At 36.9% G+C, this 23734-nt stretch overlaps 1 protein-coding gene and 2 long non-coding RNA genes across 12 annotated transcripts in view; 1 reads left to right on the top strand and 2 right to left on the bottom strand.

Moving 5' to 3' along the window:
* The window catches only part of LOC122819986 (oxysterol-binding protein 1-like), a 173317-nt gene that overhangs the window by 35617 nt on the left and 113966 nt on the right, over positions 1-23734 (bottom strand). The window lies entirely within an intron of this gene.
* LOC122819994 overlaps positions 1-23734 on the bottom strand; it is a 45073-nt gene that overhangs the window by 19150 nt on the left and 2189 nt on the right. For 2 of the 9 annotated variants that reach the window (XR_006368703.1, XR_006368702.1), the window contains exons 2-10: positions 21048-21126; positions 20418-20489; positions 20248-20299; positions 14906-14984; positions 14275-14346; positions 14106-14156; positions 12620-12698; positions 11990-12061; positions 11821-11871 (exon numbers count right to left, since the gene is read on the bottom strand). This is a non-coding gene — a long non-coding RNA (uncharacterized LOC122819994). Of the gene's footprint in view, positions 1-6223; positions 6296-7603; positions 7758-9574; positions 9650-9754; positions 9818-11095; positions 11132-11256; positions 11578-11820; positions 11872-11989; positions 12062-12619; positions 12699-14105; positions 14157-14274; positions 14347-14905; positions 14985-20247; positions 20300-20417; positions 20490-21047; positions 21127-23734 lie in introns of those variants that run through there. The other 7 variants (XR_006368701.1, XR_006368699.1, XR_006368706.1 and 4 more) reach the window with 7 other exon arrangements.
* Positions 22296-23344, top strand: LOC122819995. The gene is made up of 3 exons (XR_006368707.1): positions 22296-22413; positions 22494-22642; positions 22978-23344. It is a non-coding gene; the product is annotated as an uncharacterized LOC122819995 (long non-coding RNA).

Raw genomic sequence — 23734 nt, 5'->3', positions numbered from 1 at the left:
TGCAGTGGAATAAAATAAACAACCATATCAGCTTTGTTCTCCAGTTTAATGGCACAGAGACATTAATCAGAGCACCAGATGGAGATGGACCAATAAACCACATAGTGTCATCTCTCACTGCTGCAATCAAATACACATTCACTCTCTTCTCTGTGTTTGACAACATAAGAAGTAGTGGAGTAAACCTTTCAGCTGCCACTGGTAAGATGTTTAATGTAATCCCTACAGAGTATTAATGCATATCTGTATAGTTTTGTATTCAACACCGGTTATTTACATGTAACATCTGCATCTTAAATGTTGCTAAATGTTTTATATTTGTATCAAATTATGTCAGAAATGGCCCAATTGTTGCAACTTAATCCACAGACCAGTTGCCTCCATGAATATATTTCTAGCCCATAGCGAGGATCATCAACTGGCCAAGACAGTATTATATTGTTTGGAATTACTAAAAATTCAAAAATTATTTTTAAAAATATCTTATAGAAACCTTTGATTTTACAACAGAAAAAGAACAAATTTTGGTATTAACTAAAAAATAATTAATCTACCAAAAAAGGAAAATTCAGGTGTAATACAAAATAACATTTGACTGTAAAGAAAAAAGTTTCCTGTATTTTCTTTTTTCTACATTTGAAATAACACTGCAATGCATATAAATAAACTACCTCCCTTCATGTTGTGATTTTAGCTCCAAAAAATCCAGACGGCTTCAGAGCATCCAGTCAAGATGAGACCAGCATCACTCTGCAGTGGAATAAAGGAAACAACAATATCAGCTTTGTTCTCCAGTTTAATGTCACAGAGATATTCATCAGTGCACCAGATGGAGATGGACCAGTAAACCACAAAGTGTCATCTCTCACTGCTGCAACCAAATACACATTCACTCTATTCTCTGTGTTTGACAATATCAGGAGCAGTGGAGTCAACATTACAGCAGCTACAAGTAAGATACAAAATAATCTGTCTTAAAATACCAAACCTGAAGAACCACTCAGTCAGCAACACCTGGGCAATAGTGGATGCTTTTAGTCCCAGGTTGATACAGAAACTGTGTCTTCACTAAATGCATCAGTAATTATAAGACGTTTTCACTGCTCATTGTCCAACATGGTCAAATCCATGGCAACAATCTCAAATGGTCGTGACGCCAATAGATGACCCATGAAAGTGTCCAAAGTTACATTTTTAGCAGTCAGGCACCACTGACCCTCTTGCACCCAACTGTACAGGAGGCAGTTTGTGACGTGTCCTGATACAATGACTTGATTTACCCATTTATCAAACTGTGCCAAATATTTCCAAGTATATCGACAAGGTTTGTAAGTGATCCAATAGAGTATAATGGCCAAGCAGAGCAAAGAAGGCCACAAGTAAAAACTTATTGTCTATGCAGAGCTCCATTATAATGCAGTCAGAATAGTTGTACTGGTCATAATAACAGGACCAACATACAAGATTTCTCAAGTTAAATATCAAATCATAGACATGAAAGTTTGGCAAAGCCACACCTTCCTCCTCCTGCAGTTTAGTTATCTGAAGATAGATTATTTTATTTTCCAATAATTATCACTTCCAGATGTGTAAAATTGTTGATACTTTTAAAAGTGAGGTTAGTTAGGTCTAGACTCGCTCTTATTGATGTTCAACTGACAGCATAAAACACTGCAGAAATTATTAAGAAATACTAGAGCAGAAGAAGGAGAATCGGTTGGGATGGAGACATAAAGCAGGAGATCATCTGCATAGCGAGAGACCCTGTGCTGCACACAGGCAAAGCAAAGCTTTTTCCACAGTAAACACACATTCGGGGTATACCTTCAGGAGCAGAATAAAGAAAATAAAAAGCTTTCTAATGTTGATGTTAACAATGAAAGATATGGACTTTACATGAAGGTTCACTCCAGAACATAATAGGAAATTGTGCTCAAGTCACTTCTCTATCCATGTCCTTCTTGGCATAAAACTTTCATAGGAATTAAAGTTTCTCACTAGTCCAGCACAGTAACACAATTTATGATTTCAAGTCTATTTGTTCATAAGACCAGGAAACTAATGCAGTCTGATTTACAAGGATAAAACATGAGTGGAATCTGTGAACATACACTTGCAGAAGATGACTGGAATGTTTTGTGTTTTAGAAGATGCAAAAGTCTTTAAATCAATGTTAAATATTAATATATGTTTCTTCCTCTGCTTCAAGGTCAGATCAGGTTAGCTGGTGCTGGATTTTCTCGATGTTCTGGAAGAGTTGAAGTCTACCACAACAGTATCTGGGGAACGGTCTGTGATGATCTTTGGGACTTAAACGATGCCAATGTGGTCTGTAGAGAGTTGGGCTGTGGGACAGCAGTGACAGCTGCAATTGTAGCCTTCTTTGGTCAAGGAACAGGACAGATCTGGCTTGATGATGTGTCATGTTCTGGCAATGAAGCTTCACTTACACAGTGTCAGCACATAGGATTTGGGATACACAACTGTGGACACAGTGAGGATGCTGGTGTTGTCTGTTCAGGTAAAATTTACTTCTACTTCTGGATGAATGCAAAATTCTTTTGAAATCATTTAATTTCTATTTACATAAACACAACCTAACAGAAGGAAAAAAAAAAAATATTTTTGAAAACTCAGTAGCTACTTGATTGTGCTATAAAACATAACTCACTGTGTGGCTCAGTTACTCTACTGGGATAATAATGCATTTATTTCTATTACAGCAGCTCCAACCTCAACAACAACAGCTCCAACCACAACCACAGCAGCTCCAACCACAACAACAGAGGCCAACCACAACAACAACAGCTCCAACAACAACAGCTCCAACAACAACAGCTCCAAACACAACAACAGCAACCACAACAACAACAACAGCAACTCCAACCACAACAACAACAGCTCCAACCACAACCACAGCAACTCCAACCACAACCACAGCAACTCCAACCACAACAGCTCAAACAAGGCGACTGAGTTTTCGGACTTTTGAGACCTTCACAACTGATTTACTGAACCTGTCTTCTACAGTATTTAGGAATCGAGCTGCACTATTAAAGTCCAATGTAAGTGTTACTCTCCCTGGTATTTGCATATTTGTGTCATAATTTTTATAGGAAATTGCCTTTAAATTTAACAGATTGTGAGACATAACCTTTATGTTTTAACAACCAGGAAAAATATATTTTCAGAAAATAAAAATTGACTATGTATTTATATATGAAGAGTGCCAATTCAGGCTGTGAAGATCCAGTAATGCGGCTACATACGTAATCCAAATTTTGACTCAATTCTCAGCCTGTTTGTAGTTGCTGCCGGAGCTCAGCATTAACACATTTTCTTCATTTGGGTAAATGTAAGTAAAACAAAACAATAAATAAAATACCAAAAATATTTAAACTATGATTAGAACTGTCCATCCACTAACTTATACACTAATACAGATTAACCTCTCTCTTGTCCAGTTTTTCTTTCTTCAGATAGGTTTTTTAATTCAGCATGTATCAGTTTGATTTAATTTCAGTAAAATCTCACACAGACTCAAAAACATCACGATATGCTCCATATTCTTTTGGCACAAGTGGAAGATTATTAAAAAAGAAAAATCACTGAGCCAGATGATCAAACTACTAAACTATTAAGAACATGGGGGACCTTCTGAGAAATGTTAAATGTATGTGTGTGCGTTGGGGTGCGCAGCATGTGTGTGGTGTGTAAAAAATGGTTTAGTTTTAATAATACAAATATTTCAAACTTTGTGCTGAGTTTTGAGTTTTGAACTTTAAAATTAACCATTTACAAAAGCTTTACATCTGTCTCTCTGAATGCAGCTTGAACCACTCTACAGGAATGTGTTCCCTTCATTGCGCAGCTTCACTGTGATTTCTTTCAGGTATGATTTGCAGAGAAATTCTGATTATTGTTAAATATAAATGTGCACCGATTAACTGATATTTTCTTATGCTTGCAGTGATGGGTCAATTGTCAACAACATTGATCTTGAATTTGCAACAGCATCCGCTCCTAATAACACCCAAATTGTGGACGTTCTGGTCAAAGCAGTTACAAACATCACAGGTTTTGTTATCGACAAAGGTTCGATTGTCGTGGATGTCACATGTAAGCCAAATTAAGAAAATATATTATGTAAATTATGCAACGTTTGCTCAATTTCAGAGAAGTTTGATAAAATAATGTCCTGTGTCTCTTATTTGTTACCTTTGAGTCAAACTATCATTTTATGTATTTTGATGTTTGCCGGAAACCTGTAATAACAAATTGAAGAATTTGTAATTAATCAAAATGCATCATTTGAACCAGGTAGGTATACTTGAAACAAAGACAGAGTTCCAGTTCCAAGTTATTTCAATCATGACTAAATCCACACACAGAAAAATTTGTTTTGAATTATGACTGTATACAATTTGAATTTGGATTTAGAGGAAGTTTGAATGTTATGGCTTTTATGAAGGGGTTCATCCAACCATAGCAATTCAGATGCAGTGAAAATAAAAATGTCTTTATGCTACTAAGTGGTCAAAGTTATTTTGGTGCAAGGAGTTGGGGGCCAGCAACAGCCTAGTCTAGACAAATCACTACTGCAGACTTACAGGCCAATCTCCAATCTCCTCCCAGTCATCAGAAAAGTTATTGAAAAAGTTGTGTAAACAGTTAAATAGCTTCCTAACGATAACCAACTGCTTTGACTCCTTCCAATCTGGTTTTCGGTCTCACCACAGCACAGAAACTGCCCTCGTAAAAGTGTTCAATGACATCCATATAAATACGGACTGTGGGAGAACCACAGTGCTGGTTCTGTTGGACCTCAGTGCAGATTTTGACACTGTTGACCATGAAATATTACTGAATCGACTGGAGAGTTGGGTCGGACTCTCCGGTCCAGTGCTTAACTAGTTTGAATCTTACATAAAGAACAGGGATTTCTTTGTTTCAATTGGAAACTTCTCATCAAAGAGGTCAAAGGTCACATGTTGGGTACCCCAAGGATCAATCCTAGGACCCCTCTTATTCAATATCTATATGCTCCCACTGGCTGAGGTTATAACAGGAAATAATATTAGCTACTATAACTATGCAGACAATACACAGCTCTACATTACGATGTTACCAGGTGACTCTGAACCCATCCAATCACTAGTGATGGACACTGACCTTAACATTCAGAGCCACATAAAGGCAGTTACAAAGTCAGCCTTCTATCACCTGAAGAAAATTTCCAGGATTAAAGGACTAATGTCTCAGCCAGATCTAGAGAAACTCATCCATGCATTTATCTTCAGTCGTATTGATTATTGTAACGGCGTCTTCACAGGTCTGTCCAACAAATCAATCAAACAGCTGCAGCTGATCCAGAATGCTGCTGCTCGTGTTCTCACTAAAACCAGGAAGATAGAGCACAAAACACCAGTTTTAAAGTCTCTCCACTGGCTCCCTGTCGCCCAAAGAATATACTTTAAAATACTGTTGTTAGTTTATAAATCACTGAATGGTTTAGCACCACAACACATTAAAGATCTGCTGCTGTTGTATCAACCTTCCAGAACCTCTCAGGTCTTCTGGTTCTGGTCTGCTCTGCACCCCCAGAACCAGAACGAAACGAGGAGAAGCAGCATTCAGCTTCTACGCACCACAAATTTGGAACAGGCTTCCAGAAAACTGTAAAACAGCTGAAACATTGACTTCCTTTAAATCTCAACCAAAAACCCACTTGTTTAGAGTTGTATTTGAAAAGTAATCAATAACAAATTTATTGACGGAACCTGATTTAATGTTCTGTTTTGACTGTTGATTCTATCTTGCATTGTGTTTTTGTGTTTGATTTGATGTAAAGCACTTTGAAATGCCTTGCTGCTAAAATGTGCTATACAAATAAAATTTGATTGATTGCTACTCGGTTTTAAAGTTACAACAGGCCTAAAAAAACTCATTCTGAATGGAGCAGAACTGACCAAACTGGAATCTCATCCTACAGGAATGATTTTGTGAAAAAAAAAAAAAATGCAATGAGAATGTTTTGTATAGCTGTCCTAACCTGTTTGAAGAAGCATTATATGATATAATAGGAAGTGCATTTACTACTCCCAGAAAATTAGAAAAAAAGTGTATTGATCAATCTGGTGTCAAATGGCTGGAAATATCTTGGTAATACAAAGGGACCAATGTCCAATGTCAGACTTGAGGACTTTAATAATATACTTCTAACCTCATTGTGTCTTTAGATCCTGAAAATCCAGATGGCTTCAGAGCATCCAGTCAAGATGAGACCAGCATCACTCTGCAATGGAATAAATTGAATAACAAAATCAGCTTTGTTCTCCAGTTTAATGGCACAGAGACATTCATCAGTGCACCAGATGGAGATGGACTAGTAAACCACACAGTGTCATCTCTCACTCCTGCTACCAAATACACTTTCACTCTCTTCTCTGTGTTTGACAACATAAGAAGTAGAGGAGTACAGCTTACAGCTGCCACTGGTAAGATGTTTAATGTAATCTCCATGTAGTATTAATGCCAATGTGTACAGTTTTGTATTTGGCACCGGTGATTTACATGTAACATCTGCATCTTAAATGTTGCTAAATGTTTTATATCCATCCATCCATCTTCTTCCACTTAACCGGGGTCGGGTCACGAAGGTAGCAGCTTCAGAAGGGAGGCCCAGACTTCCCTCTCCCCAGCCATTTGTTCCAGCTCCTCCGGAGGAATCCCAAGGTATTCCCAGGCCAGCTGAGAGACATAGTCCCTCCAGCCTGTCCTGGATCTTCCCCGGGGCCTCCTCCCGGTGGGACACCTCACCAGGGAGGCGTCCAGGAGGCATCCTGACCAGATGCCCGAGAAACCTCAACTGGCTCCTCTTGACATGAAGGAGCAGCAGCTCTACTCTGACTGAGCTTCTCACCCTATCTCTAAGGGATAGGCCCAGACACCCTACGGAGAAAACACATTTCGGCCACTTGTATCCACGATCTCGTTCTTTCGGTCAAGACCCAAAGCTCATGACCATAGATAAGGGTGGGCACGTAGATCGACCAGTAAATCGAGAGCTTCGCTTTTTGGCTCAGCTCTCTCTTCATGACGACCGACCAGTACAGTGCCCGCTTCACCGCAGACACTGTGCCAATCCGCCTGTCGATTTCCCACTCCTTTTTCCCTCATTCGTGAACAAAATCCTGAGATACTTGAACTCCTCCACTTGGTGCAGGATACCCCCGACCCCCAACCCGGAGAAAGCACTCTACCCTTTTCTGGCTCAAGACTATGGCCTCAAATTTAAATGTTTTAAATAAATGCTTCATATTTGTTTGAAATTATGTCATAAATGGCACAATTGTTGCAACTTAATCCAGAGACCAGATGCCTCCATGAATATATTCATAGTGAGGAGCAACAACTGGCCAAGACACCATTATATTGTTTGGAAAGACTTATTTTTCGAAAATCATTTTTTAAATTAAAAATTTTACTTAAGCAAACCTCTGTTTTCACAACAGAAAACAAACTCATTGTGGTATTAAATCCAAAAAAATTAATCTACCACAAAAGGGAAATTCAGGTGTAATACAAAAAGACTTTTGACTGTAAAATAAAAAGCTTCCTGTATTTTCTTTCTTTTTCCACATTTGAAATAACACTGCAATGCATATCAATAAGCTTCCTCTATTCATATTGTGATTTTAGCTCCAAAAAATCCAGATGGCTTCAGAGCATCCAGTCAAGATGAGACCAGCATCACTCTGCAATGGAATAAAGGAAACAACAATATCAGCTTTGTTCTCCAGTTTAATGGCAGAGATACATTCATCAGTGCACCAGATGGAGATGGACCAATAAACCACAAAGTGTCATCTCTCAATGCTGGAACCAAATACATATTCACTCTATTCTCTGTGTTTGACAATATCAGGAGCAGTGGAGTCAACATTACAGCAGCTACAAGTAAGATCCAAAATAATCTGTCTTGAAATACCAAACCTGAAGAACCACTCAGTCAGCAACACCTGGACAATAGTAGATGCTTTTAGTCCCAGGTTGATACAGAAACTGTATCTTCAGTAAATACAACAGTAATTGTAAGATGTTTTCACTACTCATTGTCCAAAGTGGTCAAATCCATGGCAACAATCTCAATTGGTTGTGACGCCAATAGATGACTCATGAAGGTGTCTAAAGTTACACTTTTTAGCAACCTGGCACCTCTGATACTCTTGTACCCAACTGTACAGGAGGCAGTTTGTGACGTGTCCTGATACAAGGACTTGATTTACCCATTACTCAAACTGTGCCAAATATTTCCTTTCAACAGTTGCTCAAAAGAGGACATGAGAAAAACACATGGTAGAAAGAGGCCTCCACATGGTTGCATCTAATGAATAGTGGACCAACAGTACGGTACATGGAAGACAGCTAACACTTGGATAAATAAGACTGATGAACCATCTTAAAATAGTTAACTTATCATGAGTTTGTTCTCGACAAATTGTACAATTGATATAATCAATAACCAGATCCCTAAAATGTATTTTACCAATTGTAAGCCCTTAGCAAAACCCTGAATATGATAGGAAAAATACAAAAACTGCATATGTTAAACCGTTTCCTGAACTCATATTTTTAGTGAATATTTATATAAACAGTTTGTAAGTGATCCAATAGAGTATAATGGCCAAGCAGAGCAAAGAAGGCCACAAGTAAAAACCTATTGTGTATGCAGAGCTCCATTATAATGCAGTCAGAATAATTGTACTGGTCATAATAACAGGACCAACGTACAAGATTTCTCAAGTTAAATATCAAATCATAGACATGAAAGTTTGGCAAAGCCACACCTTCCTCCTCCTGTAGTTTAGTTATCTCAAGATAGATTCTTTTATTTTCCAATAGCTATGACTTTCAGATGTGTAAAATTGTTGATACTTTCAAAAGTGAGGTTATTTAGGTCTTGGACTCGCTCTTATTAATGAAGGTGAATCGGTTGGGAAGGAAACATAAAGCAGGACATCATCTGCATAGAGAGAAACCCTGTGCTGCACACCTTCTGTCAAAATTATAGATATATCTTTGCTACAATAAAGTAAAGCTTTTTCTACAGTAAACACACATTTGGGGTATTCCTTCAGGAGCAGAGTAGAGACAAAGCTTTCTAATGTTGATATTAACAAGCAAAGATATGGACTTTACATGAAGGTTCAATCCAGAACATAATAGGAGATTGTGCTCAACTTACTTCTCTATCCATTTCCTTCTTGGCATAAAACTTTCATAGGAATTAAAGTTTCTCACTAGTTCAGCACAGTAACACAATTTATGATTTAAAGTCTATTTGTTCATAAGACCAAGAAACTAATGCAGTCTGATTTACAAGGATAAAATATGAGTGAAATCTGTGAACATACACTTGCAGAAAGTGACTGGAATGTTTTGTGTTTTAGAAGATGCAAAAGTCTTTAAATCAAGTTAAATATTAATATATGTTTCTTCTTCTGCTTCAAGGTCAGATCAGGTTAGCTGGTGCTGGATCTTATCGATGTTCAGGAAGAGTTGAAGTCTACCACAACAGTATCTGGGGAACGGTCTGTGATGATCTTTGGGACTTAAAGGATGCCAATGTGGTCTGTAGAGACTTGGGCTGTGGGACAGCAGTGAATGCTAATAGTCAAACCATCGATGGTCAAGGAACAGGACAGATCTGGCTTGATGATGTGTCATGTTCTGGCAATGAAGCTTCACTTACACAGTGTCAGCACAGAGGATTTGGGATACACAACTGTGGACACAGTAAGGGTGCTGGTGTCATCTGTTCAGGTAAAACAAATTTTTATTATTGAAAAAAACCTGTTTTTTCAAATGATTTTATTTTTATCTACATCCAAAACTTCCATAAACACAAGGAAATAAGTGGATTTGTTTTGAAAAGTAGTAACTATTCAATATATTATAAAATTTATTTCAGAAATTCAATTTCCAGAGTGTCATCTAATGTAGAATTTCCCACAGGTTGATATTTTCTGGAAATTGCATGAAGTTGTCACTATTTTTTATGATGATGAGAATATAGGATAAGATCAATTACAAAAAAATCTTATTAATACAAAATGTGGGCCTGATAATAAGTATGTTTATTTCCTGCTTAAAGATTGAGGCTAAGGTCTTCGGGGCTTGTTCAAATGAAGAAATGTGTTAATCTTGGCCATCTAAAGAGATTTTATTGGGCCCAGTTTGGAGTCGATTGCAAAGGGTGACCTGTGTGTTGAGTTGGCCAAAGTTCATGCAACTTGCCAGTCTTTTTCAAATAACTCTTGCAATAAATCTTCCTTCGAAGCATTAACACCATCTTGACATCTTGAATTCTCCCGTGGTCATACGAGAAAGAGTGTCGTAAGAGGGTTTTTTTTTTACCCCTGTGCGCTGTCCAGTACAGTTGCACTGACCCTGAGTGCGCTTTTATGAGATTTGATCTAATGGAATAACCCCTCCCCTTCTTACTGGGTGTTTTGCCAAGACTGTGGGAAAAATAAGCTTTTAGTTTACCAGATGGCAAAATTCATGAACAACTACACATTCCATGTACAAGAACAATACATAACATCAATTTTGGACTTGCACACATCCACATACAAAAGGAATAAATTCCCAGCCATTTAACTACCAAAACACAATTTGAAAACTGCACAGTCTGATATACAAATACAAACTATGAGTGAGATTTGTGAAAAAACATTTGCTGAAAGTCCCTGGATTTTCTTGTGTTTCAGAAGATGTAATATTGTTTAAAACAATCCAAATAATATGTGTTTCTTCTTCAAGGTCAGACCAGATTAGCTGGTGCTGGATTTTCTCGATGTTCTGGAAGAGTTGAAGTCTACCACAATGGTATCTGGGGAACGGTCTGTGATGATTATTGGGACTTAAACGATGCCAATGTGGTCTGTAGAGAGTTGGGCTGTGGAACAGCAGTGAATGCTAAAAGTCAAGCCTTCTTTGGTCAAGGAACAGGACAGATCTGGCTTGATGATGTGTCATGTTCTGGAAATGAAGCTTCACTTACACAGTGTCAGCACAGTGGATTTGGGATACATGACTGTGGACACAGTAAGGATGCTGGTGTCATCTGTTCAGGTAAAATTTACTTCTACTTCTGGATAAATGCAACATTCTTTTGAAATCATTTTATTTCTATTTACATAAAAACAACCTAACAGAAGAAAACAAATTTAATATTTTTGAAATCTCAGTAGCTACTTGATTGTGCTATAAAACAAAACTCACTGTGTGGCTCAGTTACTCCACTGGGATAATAATACATTTATTTTTCTAAGTAGAATTTCAAGAAGGTCTTGAATAAGCACAATTTCATAATATTGTCTAATAGAACATTATAAACCACTTGGATGCATTTTTTGTAGGAGGAAACATTCATATAAAGTCTCAAGGGGAAACAACAGCTCAATTTGACAATTTAAACACTCATTTCAAACCGAATACTTTGAGTGTAGTGTTGAATTTCCATGTTCCAAAGTAGACAGTTCCTTGTCAGTAGTGCAGGAGTCTACATTCCTGTTATTAATAAACATATGGTTGTATAATTCATCATCTGTTTTCAGGCATTTTTACATGTGAGTGTAAATGTAGAGTTGGTGGCCAGAAGCAGAGTATTTGTATTTCATGTTACCAGAGGCCCTAAAACAATTCATTCTGAAAGGAGCAGAACTGACCAAACTGAAATCTCATGATCTAAGAAGGATTTTGTGCAGAAAAATGTAATGAACATGTTGTATATAGCCATAGACGTGTCCTAACCTGTTCAAGGAAGTACAATAGGTCACCTTTAAGGAAGTGTATCACCTCTGACTGCAAGAAAGATAAAAACAAAACAGTTTTGTTCAATCTGGCATTAAATAGCTAGAAATATTTTGGTCATTCAAAGTGACCTATGTACAATGTCAGACGTTTATAATTTTCTTCTAACCTCATTGTGTTTTTAGAGCTTGAAAATCCAGATAACTTCAGAGCATCCAGTCAAGATGAGACCAGCATCATTCTGCAGTGGAATAAAATAAACAACAATATCAGCTTTGTTCTCCAGTTTAATGGCAGAGAGATATTCATCAGAGCACCAGATGGAGTAGGACCAATAAACCACACAGTGTCATCTCTCACTGCTGCAACCAAATACACTTTCACTCTCTTCTCTGTGTTTGAGAACATAACAAGTAGAGGAGTACGGCTTACAGCTGCCACTGGTAAGATGTTTCATGTAATCCCCACAGTGTATTAATGCATATCTGTACAGTTTTGTATTCGACACAGGTTATTTACATGTAAAAATTGGAATTTTGTCATGTTGTGTTTGCACTGTCCCAGTCTTTGGTCATGCAGTAAATCACAGGTTAATCAATGAATTTTATATGCTGTCAATCAAATAGTTTGCCCGCCAGCAATATTTGTTACATAATAAATGTTGCTCACAATACATGGTTTTAAATGTCTTGCACTAACCATGTAGTTGTTCCTGCTAATGGAGAAGATGGTGGATGGGGAAAAGTGGGGAAGAATTGTTTTCCATGGACAAGAGAATTTAGAAACATGATTAAAATACCTCTCTTCATGTTGTGTTTTTAGCTCCGACAAATCCAGATGGCTTCAGAGCATCCAGTCAAGATGAGACCAGCATCACTCTGCAGTGGAATAAAGGAAACAACAATATCAGCTTTGTTCTCCAGCTTAATGACAGAGAGATATTCATCAGAGCACCAGTTGGAGATGGACCAATAAACCACATGGTGTCATCTCTCTCTCCTGCAACCAAATACACATTCACTCTATTCTCTGTGGTTGACAATATCAGGAGCAGTGGAGTCAACATTACAGCAGCTACAAGTAAGATCCAAAATAATGTGTCTTGAAATACCAAACCGGAAGAACCACTCAGTCAACAACACCTGGACAATAGTGGATGCTTTTAGTCCCAGGTTGATACAGAAACTGTGTCTTCACTAAATACAACAGTAATTGTAAGACGTTTTTACTGCTCATTGTCCAAAGTGGTCAAATCCATGGCAACAATCTCAATTGATCGTGACGCCAATAGATGACTCATCAAAGTGTCCAAAGTTACATTTTTAACAACCTGGCACCTCTGACACTCTTGTACCCAACTGTACAGGAGGCAGTTTGTGACGTGTCCTGATACAAGGACTTGATTTACCCATTACTCAAACTGTGCCAAATATTTCCTTCCAACAGTTGCTCAAAAGAGGACATGAGAAAAACACATGGTAGAAAGAGGCCTCCACATGGTTGCATCTAATGAATATTCGACCAACAGTACGGTACATGGAAGACAGCTAAGCCTTGGATAAATAAGACTGATGAACCATAATAAAATGTTTAACTCATCCTCAGTTTGTTCACGACAAATTGTACAATTGATATAATCAATAACCAGATCCCTAAAATGTATTTTACCACTAGTAAGCCATTAGCAAAACCCTGAAAATAATAGGAAAAATAGAAAAACTGAATATAACAAGTTTGTGCTATAAAACATAACTCACTGTGTGGCTCAGTTACTCCACTGGGATAATAATACATTTATTTTTCTAAGTAGAATTTCAAGGTCTTGAATAAGCACAATTTCATAATATTGTCTAATAGCACATTATAAACCACTTGGATGCATTTTTTGTAGGAGGAAACATTTATATAAAGTCTCAAGGGGAAACAACAGATCAATTTGACAATTTAAACACTCATTTCAAACCGAATACTTTGAGTGTAGTGTTGAATTTCCATGTTCCAAAGTAGACAGTTCCTTGTCAGTAGTGCAGGAGTCTACATTTATGTTATTAATAAACATATGGTTGTATAATTGAGCATCTGTTTTCTGGCGTTTTTACCTGCAAGTGTAAATGTAGAGTTGGTGGCCAGCAGCAGCCTATTTGGATTTAAAATTTCAAGAGGCCCTAAAACAATTCATTCTGAAAGGAGCAGAACTGACCAAATTGAAATCTCATCATCTAAGAAGGATTTTGTGCAGAAAGATGTAATGAACATGTTGTATATAGCCATAGACGTGTCCTAACCAGTTCAAAGAAGTACAATAGGTCACCTTTAAGGAAGTGTATCACCTCTGACTGCAAGAAAGATAAAAACAAAACAGTTTTGTTCAATCTGGCTTTAAATAGCTAAAAATATTTTGGTCATACAAAGTGACCTATGTACAATGTCAGACGTTTATAATTTTCTTCTAACCTTATTGTGTTTTTAGAGCTTGAAAATGCCAAAGACTTCAGAACATCCAGTCAAGATGAGACCAGCATCACTCTGCAGTGGAATAAAATAAACAACAATATCAGCTTTGTTCTCCAGTTTAATGGCAGAGAGATATTCATCAGAGCACCAGTTGGAGATGGACCAATAAACCACACAGTGTCATCTCTCTCTCGTGCAACCAAATACACTTTCACTCTCTTCTCTGTGTTTGACAACATAAGAAGTAGAGGAGTACAGCTTACAGCTGCCACTGGTAAGATGTTTCATGTAATCCCCACAGAGTATTAATGCATATCTGTCCATTTTTGTATTCGACACAAGTTATTTACATGTAACAACTGAAATTTTGTCATGTTGTGTTTGCACTGTCCCAGTCTTTGGTCATTCAGTAAATCACAGGTTAATCAATGAATTTTATATGCTTTCATTTCAAATAGTTTGTCCGCCAGCAATATTTGTTACATAATAAATGTTGCTCACAATACATGGTTTTAAATGTCTTGCACTAACCATGTAGTTGTTCCTGCTAATGGAGATGATGGTGGATGGGGAAAAGTGGGGAAGAATTGTTTTCCATGGACAAGAGAATTTAGAAACATGATTAAAATACCTCTCTTCATGTTGTGTTTTTAGCTCCTACAAATCCAGATGGCTTCAGAGCATCCAGTCAAGATGAGACCAGCATCACTCTGCAATGGAATAAGATAAACAACAATATCAGCTTTGTTCTCCAGTTTAATGGCAGAGATACATTCATCAGTGCACCAGATGGAGATGGACCAATAAACCACAAAGTGTCATCTCTCACTGCTGGAACCAAATACACATTCACTCTCTTCTCTGTGTTTGACAATATCAGGAGCAGTGGAGTCAACATTACAGCAGCTACCAGTAAGATACAAAATAATGTGTCTTGAAATACCAAACCTGAAGAACCACTCAGTCAGCAACACCTGGGCAATAGTGGATGCTTTTAGTCCCAGGTTGATACAGAAACTGTGTCTTCACTAAATACAACAGTAATTGTAAGACGTTTTCACTACTCATTGTCCAAAGTGGTCAAATCCATGGCAACAATCTCAAATGGTCGTGACGCCAATAGATGACTCATCAAAGTGTCCAAAGTTACATTTTTAGCAACCTGGCACCTCTGACACTCTTGTACCCAACTGTACAGGAGGCAGTTTGTGACGTGTCCTGATACAAGGACTTGATTTACCGATTACTCAAACTGTGCCAAATATTTCCTTTCAACAGTTGCTCAAAAGAGGACATGAGAACAACACATGGTAGAAAGAGGCCTCCACATGGTTGCATCTAATGAATATTCGACCAACAGTACGGTACATGGAAGACAGCTAACACTTGGAGAAATAAGACTGATAAACCATAATAAAATGGTTAACTGATCCTCAGTTTGTTCTCGACAAATTGTACAATTGATATAATCAATAACCAGATCCCTAAAATGTATTTTACCACTTGTAAACCCTTAGCAAAACCCTGAATATGATAGGAAAAATACAAAAACTGAATATGCCAAACCGTTTCCTGAACTGAACTCATATTTTTAGTGAATATTTATATAAACAGTTTGTGAGTGATCCAATAGAGTATAATGGCCAAGCAGAGCAAAGAAGGCTACGAGTAAAAACCTATTGAGTATGCAGAGCTCCATTATAATGCAGTCAGAATAATTGTACTGGTCATAATAACAGGACCAACGTACAAGATTTCTCAAGTTAAATATCAAATCATAGACATGAAAGTTTAGCAAAGCCACACCTTTCTCCTCCTGTAGTTTAGTTATCTGAAGATAGATTATTTTATTTTCCAATAATTATCACTTCCAGATGTGTAAAATTGTTGATACTTTTAAAAATGAGGTTAGTTAGATCTTGGACTCGCTCTTATTGATGTTCAACTGAAAGCCTGAATCACTGCAGAAATTATTAAGAAACACTAGAGCAGAAGAAGGTGAATCGGTTGGGATGGAGAGAAAAAGCAGGAGATCATCTGCATAGAGAGAGACCCTGTGCTGCACACCTTCTGTCAAAATTATAGATATATCTTTGCTACGGTAAAGTAAAGCTTTTTCCACAATAAGCACAAATTTGGGGTATACCTTCAGGACCAGACAAGAGAAAATAAAAAGCTTTCTAATATTGATATTAACAATGAAAGTTATGGACTTTACAGGAAGGTTCACTCCAGAACATAACAGTAACACAATTTATGATTTAAACTCTATTTGTTCATATGACCAGGAAACTAACACAGACTGATTAACAAGGATAAAATATGAGTGGAATCTGTGAACATACACTTCCAGGTGACTGGAATGTTTTGTGTTTTAGAAGATGCAAAAGTCTTTAAATCAAAGTTAAATATTAATATATGTTTCCTCTTCAAGGTCAGATCAGGTTAGCTGGTGATGGATCTTCTCGATGTTCAGGAAGAGTTGAAGTCTACCACAACAGTATCTGGGGAACGGTCTGTGATGATCTTTGGGACTTAAACGATGCCAATGTGGTCTGTAGAGAGTTGGGCTGTGGAACAGCAGTGAATGCTACAATTGGAGCCTTCTTTGGTCAAGGAACAGGACAGATCTGGCTTGATTATGTGTCATGTTCTGGAAATGAAGCTTCACTTACACAGTGTCAGCACAGAGGATTTGGGATACACAACTGTGGACACAGTGAGGATGCTGGTGTCGTCTGTTCAGGTAAAATTAATTTTTACATGAGAAAAAAAAGATCTGTTTTGCTCAAATGAGTTTTTTTTTAAATCTACATCTAAACTTCAATGAACACAAAGAAAAAAAATGGATTTGTTTTGAAAAGTGGAAACTATTTAATATGTTACAACATTTTGTTTCAGTAACTCAATTTCCAGACTGCCATCTTATGTAGACGAATTACCCACAGATTGATATTCTCTGTAAATTTGAAAGATTTGCCACTATTTTTTATGATGATGATGAGAATATTGCTTAAGATCAATTACAAAAAAACTTAATACAAAGTGACACCCTCCTCCTCCTGCAGTTTAGTTATCTGAAGATAGATTCTTTTAGTTTCCAATAACCATCACTTCCAGATGTGTAAAATTGTTGATACTTTTAAAAGTGAGGTTAGTTGGGTTTAAGGCTCACTTTTATTGATGTTCAACTGACAGCATAAAACACTGCAGAAATTATTAAGAAACACTAGAGCAGAAGGAGGTGAATCGGTTGGGATGGAGACATAAAGCAGGAGATCATCTGCATAGCGAGAGACCCTGTGCTGCACACCTTCTGTCAAAATTATAGAAACATCTTTGATACTGTAAAGCAAAACGTTTTCCACAATAAGCACACCTTTGAGGTATACCTTCAGGAGCAGAGTAGATTAAACTAAAAAATTCCTGAAGAAATTTTACCGGGGTCTGCCTAAATGTGCCTGTGGGTTTGGACCCAGCATTCTGGTAGTAAACATTAGCATTAATGCTAAGCTTAGCTTAAAACTTACAAAGTAGCATGTGGAGAATCACAAGAATGTTGACTAACATGGACTTTTAACATTCTTTATATGTATCAGCTAAGAAAAGCCAAAAAGCTAATGTTAGCATGATTGCTGTGCATAGCATGTGAGATATCACTAGCATGTTGTCTGCAACAAACGTCCTATATTCAGTGTCGTAACCACAGCTAATAAGTTAGAAATATAGCTACAATCTTCTTTTAGGGAAAAGGCTAATGCTAATGAACAAGGCAGCGAACTAACCTGAGTGAAAATATATTGCAGCCTAATATTATTGGACCCCCTGCAGCAGTGTACTAACCTGTGGGGGATATTGAGGCCTTTATATTGAAATTTTCAGTAAGCGTCCTATTAAATGCCCACACTAATCCAATGTGTAACAATGCTCTGGAGAAACCAGTCACATAAAGCCAAAAAGAGCAATTACTTGAAGTAAAAATTGTCAAGGCTTTTATTTTGAAATTTTCAATAAGCATCATTTCAAAGGGCCAAACTAATCCCATGTGTAGCAGTGATTGGGTTAAATCATTTATATAATTCTCAAAACACAAGTAGTTCTTAAGACCAGCTCAGTCCTCCTCTGTAGTAACTGACAGTTCCGCCATGTTGTAGTTCTGACATTCAGTCTTTGTAGTTCTTAAGAGTAGTTCAACTGTCATGTGAGTGAAACACACAGGGAGAGACAGAATCCTAACTGTCTGAAGCATTTAGCTTTTCTGAACAAAGCAGACCAAACATATCCTTGCCTTTCAGGAACCGTAAGCCCGATCCAAAAAGCATTTAAAGCATATGAGAGGGCTTTTTCTCCTCTCCGATAGTACTGCAATTCATATCTGTAGCTCTCGCTGTACTAACCTGAGAGAAAAAGAGAGCAAAGGCCTGAGAATAATATTCAGGCTTTTATTTAGAAATTTTCTGTAAGCTTTATTTTAAAGGGCTACACAAATGTTGTGAGTAACAGTGTTTGGGTAAAATTAGTTATATAAAGCCCATAACAGCAAGTAGTTCTAAATGCTAGGTCAGTCCTCCTCTGTAGGCACTGAGTCTTCCACCATAGTTAGAACTACAGCAATGGCGTATTTGTAGTCCTAAGAATCAGCTTAGGACTACAAGTCAGTCATTGCTCTTTCTATGCATTGCTATGGGCAGGCCCAAATAAATAAAGAGACACTCTATTGAGTGTAGAACAATAGGTGCCTGCCATGCAATGCATATTTTTCCAATCTAACCAATGGGCAGGCCCTAAAAAAAAGAAACCTTTCTAATGTTGATGTTAACAATGAAAGATATGGACTTTACATGAAGGTTGACTCCAGAACATAATAGGAAATTGTGATCAACTCACTTCTCTATCCATGTCCTTCTTGGCATAAAACTTTCATAGGAATTAAAGTTTCTCACTAGTCCAGCACAGTAACACAATTTATGATTTAAAGTCCATTTGTTCATATGACCAGGAAACTAATGCAGTCTGATTTACAAGGATAAAATATGAGTGGAATCTGTGAACATACACTTGCAGAAGATGACTGAAATGTTTTGTGTTTTAGAAGATGCAAAAGTCTTTAAATCAAAGATAAATATCAATATATGTTTCTTCTTCTTCTTCAAGGTCAGATCAGGTTAGCTGGTGCTGGATCTTCTCGATGTTCAGGAAGAGTTGAAGTCTATCACAACAGTACCTGGGGAACGGTCTGTGATGATCTTTGGGATATAAATGATGCCAATGTGGTCTGTAGACAGTTGGGCTGTGGAACAGCAGTGAATGCTAAAAGTCAAGCCTTCTTTGGTCAAGGAACAGGACAGATCTGGCTTGATGATGTGTCATGTTCTGGAAATGAAGCTTCACTTACACAGTGTCAGCACAGAGGATTTGGGATACACAACTGTGGACACAGTGAGGATGCTGGTGTCATCTGTTCAGGTAAAATTTACTTCTACTTCTGGATAAATGCAACATTCTTTTGAAATCATTTAATTTCTATTTACATAAAAACAACCTAACAGAAGGAAAAAAAAATTATATTTTTGAAAACTCAGTAGCTACTCTATTGTGCTATAAAACAAAACTCACTGTGTGGCTCAGTTACTCTACTGGGATAATAATACATTTATTTTTATAAGTAGAATTTTAAGCAGGTCTTGAATAAGTACAGTTTTATAATATTGTCTAATAGAACATCATAAACCACTTGGGAGCATATTTTTGTAGAAGGAAACATTTATATAAAGTCTCCAGGGGAAACAACAGGTCAATTTGACAATTTAAACACTAATTTCAGCCTGTTTGTATTTAAAATTTCAAGAGGCCCTAAAACAATTCATTCTGAAAGGAGCAGAACTGACCAAACTGAAATCTCATCATCTAAGAATAATTTTGTGCAGAAAAATTTAATGAACATGTTGTATATAGCCATAGACGTGTCCTAACCTGTTCAAAGAAGTACAATAGGTCACCTTAAAGGAAGTGTATTCACCTCTGACTGCAAGAAAGATAAAAACAAAACAGTTTTGTTCAATCTGGAATTAAATAGCTAAAAATATTTTGGTCATACAAAGTGACCTATGTACAAAGTCAGACGTTTATAATTTTCTTCTAACCTCATTGTGTTTTTAGAGCTTGAATATCGAGATGACTTCAGAGCATCCAGTCAAGATGAGACCAGCATCACTCTGCAGTGGAATAAAATAAACAACAATATCAGTTTTGTTCTCCAGTTTAATGGCAGAGAGATATTCATCAGAGCACCAGTTGGAGATGGACCAATAAACCACACAGTGTCATCTCTCACTGCTGGAACCAAATACACTTTCACTCTCTTCTCTGTGTTTGACAACATAAGAAGTAGAGGAGTACAGCTTACAGCTGCCACTGGTAAGATGTTTCATGTAATCCCCACAGAGTATTAATGCATATCTGTCCAGTTTTGTATTCGACACAAGTGATATACACGTAACAATTGAAATTTTGTCATGTTGTGTTTGCACTGTCCCAGTCTTTGGTCATGCAGTAAATCACAGGTTAATCAATGAATTTTATATGCTGTCAATCAAATAGTTTGCCCGCCAGCAATATTTGTTACAAAATAAATGTTGCTCACAATATGTGGTTTTAAATGTCTTGCACTAACCATGTAGTTGTTCCTGCTAATGGAGATGATGGTGGATGGGGAATAAAGGGAAAGAATTATTTTCCATGGAGAAGAGAATTTAGAAACATGATTAAAATACATCTCTTCATGTTGTGTTTTTAGCTCCTACAAATCCAGATGGCTTCAGAGCATCCAATCAAAATGAGACCAGCATCACTCTGCAGTGGAATAAAATAAACAACAATATCAGTTTTGTTCTCCAGTTTAGTGGCAGAGATACATCCATCAGCGCACCAGATGGAGATGGACCAATAAACCATATAGTGTCATCTCTCACTCCTGGAACCAATTACACATTTATTCTCTTCTCTGTGTTTGACAATATCAGGAGCAGTGGAGTCAACATTACAGCAGCTACCAGTAAGATGTTCTTCATTCTTATGCCACAATGAAGGAATTTTTAAAAAGGATTACAGATATTCTATGAAAATATATAATATAGAAATGTATTGCTATGCATTTGCTGTGCAATCTAACAATGAAAGATTGTTAGAGTGAAGTGTGAAGAATAAAACGCTGTAACAACCTGTTTACATGTTACATTTTGATTGAATTTCAGAATCTTTTGCAAAACTGTCAAATAGTTTTTCTTGTAGACATGATTATCTAAGATAATTTTGGGGGATTTTATATTACTTTTTTATGATTTGGTCATGTACTAAGTTTTCTGTTTAAAAGCCATATTAAAATCTGTCTAGACTTTCTAAGAGGGCTTGGAATCTGTTAACTGCTTGCAGTTCTAGCTTGTTTTTTTTTTCTTCTTGAAAAAACCCCCCAAAAAAATCATATTCTAATCTAAGTTAGTTGAATCTAAATTTCTCTTTCTACAAGAAAAAATGTTTCATGCCCTAATTAATTTTAAAATAAGGTGTGGAAAAAGTCATGGATTTCCTGTTAAAGTCCTGACATACTTATTTGATTCCTTTTGCTTTTTCCGGTATTGACTAATTACTAGAGTTCTAACAGTGTAGATTTGTAGTCAGTTATTCGTAAGATTTCTTAATTTAATTAGCTGAAATCTAATTTTAATGTTTGTTTAAAATGTGCTTTGTTTTTTCCACATTTTCTCCTATTCTTGTTTTGACAGGGTCCAGGGCTACATGTGGTCAATCATCCAGGGTTTGCAAATGTAAACTGGTGTCTCATTCATGTGGACCAACATCAAGATCTTCTCTGCTCAAACAGCAAGACTTAACAAGAGTTGTATCTTTCACATCCGTTGAAGACCCTTTGACAAGGGACTTGCTGAACTCATCTGTAACCTTCAATAATATCTCTTCCCTGATAAAGAGACAGGTGAATGCTGTCCGTTCAAAATGTGTTCACAGTTGAATCCGTCTCTTCTGGTGTTTCACTCTGACTCCTTTTCTGTTTCTGTAGCTTGAACCATTCTTCCAGAAAAGGTTTTCTTCTGCCTTCCTCTCCATGGAGGTTTCTACAATTAGGTAATTTTACTTCCACGTTGTAGGTCAATTTAAATTTAAACTTACTGAATATCTTGCTTCTTTTTTGATTATGCTTCCAGAAAGAGCTCGCTTATCCACACCGTGACCCTTAAGTTTAGCGGCACGTCTGTTCCTGACGACAATGAGATACGGGATGTTTTGATGGAGGCGGCTTCGTCTGTCGTCGACTTCAGCATCGAAATGAAATCGATCAGCTTTCTTGCCAAAAGTAAAAATCTGGGGTTGTAGAGTAATATCACTTTCTGATATCTCTGTCCCTTGGAGGCAAAGATACAAAAAAGTGCACATAGATGAAGAATGTGGTGCAGTTGCCAAACATCTAAATGAGTGTTGTATTTATTTTGGGTCAACTATTGGATTTTTATTTATTTTTTTTATTTCTCCATTTAAATGTAACAACTGTGAATATTCTGTCTTCCTCACAAGATAAAAATTATTCATACAGGCAATCAAATAGCTAGCATGCCACATACAAAGATAAGTCTAAAAAAAAAAAACAAGTTATTTATCTGGAACTAATTTCTTTTCTCTCTCTATTTACAGCTTGAGGTGTGGAAAGCCTGAAGATCAGCCTCAAGTCTCTATGGTTTAAACCAAATGCACAAGTGCATGTTTTAACATATTATTTCTTGTACTAAAGCTTAATGTCTATAAAAATAGAACTATTGTGTTGTAATAATTGTAGTAATTATTTTATTTTCTGCTGAGGGGAATGCATGCTTTAAGACATTTATGTCCTTGTCAAACATTAACTGTTTATGTAATGTTATGGTCTTTTCTGAGTAAAAATGAAAAAAAAAGGAATCTCTTGTGACCAAAAATGTAACTTATTTCTTGAGATGCTTCTAAGCCTTGATTAACTCCTATTAAGCTTATAATATAAATGAAGTTGTGTTCAAAGAGTGCTTAAAATAGCGTTGCTGTGTTTCATTTTAAGTCTTTAAAATTTGAAAATAAAAGTGATTAAAAACTATGGTGTGTTCTCTCATTTTGGCTTTTGTAGCTAAAATGAATCTTAGTGGAAACTAGACATACAGGTGATCAACCTATTGTACGAGTTTCACCTTTCTCAAAAGTGGATCGGGTTTGGGCACATTTGTAAGTCTGGGAAAGGCTTTTGGTTTGTTTAGGTGAAGAGTCTCTGTTAGATATTGTTCCTCTATCACCATTAAATCCTTTTTACCAGACATTGCCTTGATAGCACAAAAAAATGCCAGGACTTACTTTCCATAACGACCTAATGCACAAAAGGGACTTTCTGCGGGTCAGATATTGAGATGGGAAAGACTAATCATTAGCA

This window comes from Gambusia affinis, linkage group LG18, assembly GCF_019740435.1.
Source record: "Gambusia affinis linkage group LG18, SWU_Gaff_1.0, whole genome shotgun sequence".
Taxonomy (NCBI): Eukaryota; Metazoa; Chordata; class Actinopteri; order Cyprinodontiformes; family Poeciliidae; genus Gambusia; species Gambusia affinis.
The sequence above is the reverse complement of the archived record's forward strand: the minus strand, read 5'-3'. Positions and strand labels throughout refer to the sequence as shown.